Genomic DNA, 6889 nt, shown 5'->3' with positions numbered 1-6889 from the left:
AAAAACACGTCTCTACACAGTGTTTTGGCTTTGGTAAAATGAGCTTTATGACAAAATTTCATTTAGCTGGAATTAATCTGATAAGCTCTTAGAAGAACATTATTAACATTTGAAATCTAGAACCTTTTCAGATGTAGCAGCACTGGCATTTCTATAGAAGATGTGGTGAATATCTACTCCAGGTTAATATCTAGATGTTATTTAATACATCACAGCTAGTTTATTTATATTGCTGTTGGCAATATGTCAGAATTTTACAGCAAGAAGTAAGGAATGCTTTTAAATACCTTTTTCAGTGATGCTATTTTGTCTGGCTTTTTTTTTTTTTTTTTTTTGGTTATTTTATAGGTGCACATCGTAATGTTTTTAAATGGTTTCATTATTTTTTTATAGGTCTTGTCCATGTTCAGACTTTGACTTTTTGGTGTCCTATATACCCTATTGCATATTCTGATATCACTGTTCATGTTATTACTGGTTACAGGCAGCTTACTTAACGTATATTTCTTTTCATGATTACATATTTCTGTTTCTTTTGTTTACTTGAAAAGTTCTGCTTTGGACCTTGATTCAGTAGTTTTATTACTCTGTGCATATAAGTATAAAGCACTGAAGCCATTAGGATTTCCAGAAATTTACTGAATAGATTTCAAGATAACTGCTAAATAAAAAAAAAAAAGTTGGTTTGATATTTTTCTGTGTTTTTAATAAAATATATATATAAAAAAGTAAGTATTTTTCCATCTAATATACTTTTTCCTTCTAATAAATTAAAACTTGTTTGTGGTACCTATTTAAAAATAATCCAAACTACTAAATGCATCAAAACCGGAGAATTAATACTGGAAAATGCTATCATTAATGTAAAATGTTTAAGGCAAGATCTTACAAATAAATATATACTTATGTTTTTTATTTGTATGTTGCCTTGCACAGTCAGGTCTCACTGAAGTTATGTATTTTCAGACAAGTATGAATAGGATGATATTTAGATTTAGTTAAGAGTTACAAAAGAAGATGAGTGAAAAGAGTTTCTGATTTGCAAATAAAATACTCAGCATGAATCTATACGATCTGTGGAAATAACTGCAGCGAAGTTTTATGGAGGAGTTGGAGACAATTGAATGTTAGCAAGTTTTGAATATCTAATTCCCTTCTGTATATTTTGATACTCCTGTGGTATCAAATGGTGTATCCTTTTATTTTGTAAAGTCAAAAATATTCTAATACAATTGATAAGAAATTCATCTTTTGATCTGCTTTAGCTTAAATATACTGTGTTTCTTTTAAAAATAAGTCTTTTTCTTTTAAAGGAAAATGAAAAACCACATTTGATGAAGATCTTATAAAACATGCTTCAGCCTAAAGCAATTTTTTGCTTTCCAGTTATCAACTCTTTTTCCAGAGGGTATATGATGGAGACTCAAAACACAACGATAGTGATATTTGTATGGATAACAACACTGTAACAAGGCTCCCATGGCTGCAAATTGTATCCTTTTAAGAGTACTTCAGGATTTGAAAAATATTTAAGTAATCACGGTTTCAGAGTTATCATCTGATAATGCCTGGGAATTGGTGACCCAAGGGACTAATTCCAAACATTACTAGAAAATGACATTGCTCATGTCAGTGTGGAAGTGTCTTGGTGAATATAAACTGTAATATAAAAGCATTTGCAAGCAATTTAGCCATCTGCTGTTTCCTGTCGATATTGTTTAAGAATAAGCTCATAGCTTCACAAAAACAAGTCAATGTGCCAGCACCTGAGGTAAAAGTCTTTGAGATCTCAAGAGGATATAGTATTTTTTTTTTTTTCCCTCTCCTCTCTCATAACTGCACATATTGTCTCATGACAATAATAGAGAAGGACTGGAGCTAAAACCTACATATGGAACTTGCTCTTCTCAACTCCCAACCTTCCTTGAAGAAAGAATTAGAAGCTTATCCCTCTTGTAACCCTCCATTAGCTCCTCTTGCTGCTCAGATGGACGAGAGATACCCCAGAGGCTGCCCAAGGCAGGGAAAGAGACACACCTGAAGGACAATTAAAGTAGGTCTTACATGTTACCAGCATGTAGTGTTTTATTGTCATTATGCATTCCGTTACTGTGTCTGCTTTGCATCAGTCCATTTGCACTTGGTTTTGCAAGGCTGATAGATCCAGCTACATGCGTCCCCCGGGAATGGGAAAAGCTTAGTCTGTATGAAAAACAGCTTCAAGATAGTGTCACACTTGGCCAAAGGAAAGAGGGAGTCCTCACTGGGCTCTTCCTTTTCTGTGATCTCTCACGACTGCAAAATTTTTTTGAGGTTGTGAACAGCTGAAAGCAAATTGGGGAAAACTTTTTTTCCACTTCTCCAGACAGTTCACTTGGTAAAAATCTGGTGATATTCTAATTTTCTAGAAAAGTCTTCAATCACTTCCCTCCTCCTTTTTTTCATACTGGCTTTATATGTTGCCAAAATGAAATATGAAACTGAGGAAATTTAATACTCAGAACGTCTCGCAAACTTTATTAGCACAATAGTTCCATGCAATTCATGCTTTTACATCTGATCCTTGTTCTTATATTTCAGGTTGACTCTGATTTCTGGCTCTGTGCATTAACAAGCCTGAATTCCTATCTCACCCCATTTTTTGTTTTATTTTTATTTTGAAGCTCTTCCTAACTCAATAGTTATCATTACAGTGTATTGATTTTCAGGGTAAAGCTCAGTGTACTTGCTCACTGGCTGTGTTATTGAGTGACTTGCATAAGAGACCCTAAACATGTGAAAATAGCACACCATGGCTTTTTTTCTCCTTTTTCCATGCCATATTTGGAAGCTCATTCAAGGCCCAATGGGAAAGGTTAGGACTATAATTAGACCTTTTTCTCTAGACATTTCGGCAGTAGGATGCATGAAGGTTAGTAACAGTTTCCTTTTAATTGATCCCTGGTGATTTTACTGTAAAGCTGTTAACTTGTGCACTGGGGACCCACAACCCACAGGCTCCTTGTGCTGACATTTGCAGCAATGATTTGAATGTCATTGCTTTCCAATACTTCATTGTCATTCAGGGAGCACTCCAAATGCCTTTTACCTCATATTGCATTGGAACACGCATTCGCCAGTGCACACACCCCCACACACGCACCCTCCCCCAGACCCTGGCTTTTCCATTTGAGCAGCGTAGGTCTTTGAAACTGGATTTGTTTTGAACATCCACCTCAGCATTGCCTTCCTTTTCTGCATAGTGTCGCTCTCTTGTCTCTCATACTAATGGAAACAAAGCTAAACTGCTCACTCTGCACATAATAGCGGACCCCAAGGGTCTGTCAGTATGGAAAATAGTGATAACAAAGAAATTGTAACTATTTGTGTGTACACAAGAACTAATGTTCATCCACATCAATTCTCTCAGGTCTTTGAACATGAAATAGTCCAGTTTCAACTCCCATCGCATCATTTATTAGTGATCAGTACTCAGAATTTTAACAGGTCCCGAGGCCAGTGTACTTAATGTGCTGGAGGGCTTGGGGAAAAAATAAAAAAAAGGAAGAATATGGTTGAATAACTGTACTCTCTGTCATTAACTGTGTAGCTGTTACTGAAAATTTCTCCTTTTAGTTCCTATTTTTCATTTTTCCTATCTGGATCCAGGTTAAATAAAAAATATATATGCAATTTTAAGTGCATTTTGGGGGGGGAGTAGACACTGATTTCAATATGAGTAATTAACAGAAAATCTCATTTAACAGCAGTGGCAGAATTCAGGTCTTAATCATTCTTGCAGTTTTCTTTCTATTCAAATTCAACTGAAGCTGCACAAAAGTGTGATTTCTGGTTTTGGTGTTTTTTTTTAATTTAATTTGAGACATAAAATTAACATTGAACTAAAGTGCTTTCTGTAAAAGTTTTTATTAGGGATTTTAAAACAATCCCCAAGTTAAATAAGATAACTTGTACTTTCTTGGAAAGCATCAGGTATAAACCTTATTCTCCACCTGGAAACTCCGATAGAAAAGGTGATTGCTTCACAAAATAAAACCTGAAAGACTTATTTCTAAATATCTCTGAGGAATACATTGGTTTGATTAATAAATTGTTTTTATCAGGATGATTTAAGACTTTCATTCCGGTGCACTACCTAGGTGCACATTCTGTAAATCCAGCACAGAAAAATCTGTGTAGAAACACACAATTCAAGGTTAAGTCCATTTATTTGTTTTTATTTCAGTAAAACAGGGATGAGGGGGACATAATTAATGTTCAATGTGTCTCTGAGCGGGCCAGGAGGGAAACAAACAGCACAATCATAATAAACAGGGAAGGCAAATGAGACCTCCTACAGTGCCAGTTGACTGGCACATGCGGTACTGAGTGACAGTGCAAGGGCAAAACTTGTAAGTGCTTCTACACCAATAAGAGAATCCTCAGAATAAGATGGGAAAACTAGACTGCTTGGCGTCAAGTGACAATACTGAATTAAGTATCTCAGGGACCTTGTGGAACTTTGTAGGTGACACCGGTGTTAACTTTCCAGGGATGACAGAGTGAGATGTACAGGCACAGTACGTGAAGGATAATCTGAAGTGTTACAACATAAAATATTATGGACAAATAGAAAAATACGTGCAGATGGAAATCTGTCCTGGTTTGAGGTAAAACAGAACCAATTTTGTTCAGTAACTTTGCTTCTTAGCTAGGCCTCTCTAACTACTGAAATTAACTGCATATTGTGCCTGTATACAAGACCAACGGGGTCTCCATATTTGACATCTTGCCTTCTGGCTCGCCTTTTAGAAGTGGGGGCATATCTAGAACCACGACAAAATCCCATACTCCAACAATAAAAACATAGTGCTATTCTTGTACTGTGGGGTAATAGTGATCAGGACATGTTAAATAAAATTAGAGAAGCTGCAGCTTTAGCATAGGTGGTGGTAGTCAGTGGTTCAAACTACCTGCATATCGACTGGATCAATGCCTCATCAGGACATGATGCAGAGGTTAAATTGCTAGATGCAATAAATTACTGCTTCCTGGAACATCCTGATTCAGAGCCAACAAGAAAAGGTCCTGTTCTATATCTTGAGGCACAGGACCTGATTCAAGAAGAATAAACAGGAGAACTGCTCTGTAGTAGAGATCACAAAGCAATTTGGTTCTACATTGTCATAGAGAGAGTGGGCCAAATAAATCCGTCACACAAATATTGACATGATTCTTGAATATTCAAGACAGTGAGCTACGTAAAAATGAGGTAATTAATAAAAACAAAGAAAGCAACATAGAATCATAGAATCATAGAATCAGTGAGGTTGGAAGGGACCTTTAAGATCATCAAGTCCAACCATTAACCTACCCTGATAAAAACACCACCACTCCTAAACCATGTCCCTAAGCACCTCATCTACCCTTTTCTTAAACACCTCCAGGGATGGTGAATCCACCACCTCTCTGGGCAGCTTATTCCAATGTTTAATAACCCTTTCAGTGAAAAAATGCTTCCTAACATCTAATCTAAACCTCCCCTGACATAACTTGAACCCATTTCCTCTTGTCCTATCACTTGTCGCCAGGGAGAAGAGGTCAGCTCCCATCTCTCTAAAACCTCCTTTCAGGTAGTTGTAGAGGGTGATAAGGTCTCCCCTCAGCCTCCTCTTCTCCAGGCTAAACAACCCCAGATCCCTCAGTCGTTCCTCATAAGGTTTGTCCTCCAGACCCTTCACCAGCTTTGTAGCCCTTCTCTGGACACGCTCCAACACCTCAATGTCCTTCTTGTAGTGAGGGGCCCAAAACTGAACACAGTACTCGAGGTGAGGCCTCACCAGTGCCGAGTACAGAGGGATGATTACTTCCCTAGTCCGGCTCACCACACTATTCCTCATGCAGGCCAGGATGGTGTTGGCCTTCTTGGCTGCCTGGGCACACTGCTGGCTCATGCTCAGCCGGTTGTCCACCAACACCCCCAGGTCCTTTTCTGCCAGGCAGCTTTCGAGCCACTCCGCCCCCAGTCTGTAGCGCTGCATGGGGTTGTTGTGACCCAAGTGCAGGACCCGACACTTGGCCTTGTTGAACCTCACACTTCAACCTCACGACACTTGGCCTTGTTGAACATAACAATGGAAAGCAATGTTCTGAAAAGGAAGATGTCTATAAACAGTCTAGAAGCTGTTAAAAAATGGTTATAAAAGTTAATAAAGCACAGATATTGGAGAATATGGGGGATTTAGGCTATAGAGAGCAGCCAAGGCTTTGTGCTCCCCTACAATAACATCTTCTGCTGTCACCAGTGGAGAAGTAATACTGGATTGGTGGATCACAGTCTGTTGCAGCAAGGCACCTATTCCAATTCCCACCTGTCATCAAGATATGGCTGTCCCAGTAAATTAAACAGTACCAGGGTCTGGTACCTGGGTCTTAGGATTGAAATATCCGTACTGTTAAGCTACTGACTATTGGGGTTAAGCATGGGCCAGGGTTGTCCTCAGTAAGCAAGTGGTATATGGCCAGCTTCTCTTGGGAAGTTGGAAGCATTTAGCTGGATGGATGTGAGCTGTGCCATGTCAGCTGGATGAGCTGTTACGTCTTATGTAACATTATAGACACAGACACAGAGGCTATATTGCAAAGGCAGCTAATCATGTCAGGAGAGGCATGATTCTTATAGTCTCGCAGCATATATATCAGAATAGATGCATCAGTATGTACAACGGAGAGTATACGTATCTGCCGTATCACCCTGCCTAACAAAAAAAATTATAACTAGCAAAGCTTGAAGCTTGAACTACTTTAAAAAAAGACTAATGAAAAAATGATGATGATGATTATTATTATTATTATGTGATGAACTATGGGAAATCACTGGATACTTCATTAATATGCTGGTTCTTGTAAC

This window comes from Vanellus vanellus, assembly GCF_965231255.1.
Source record: "Vanellus vanellus genome assembly, chromosome: 3".
Taxonomy (NCBI): domain Eukaryota; kingdom Metazoa; phylum Chordata; class Aves; order Charadriiformes; family Charadriidae; genus Vanellus; species Vanellus vanellus.
The sequence above is the reverse complement of the archived record's forward strand: the minus strand, read 5'-3'. Positions refer to the sequence as shown.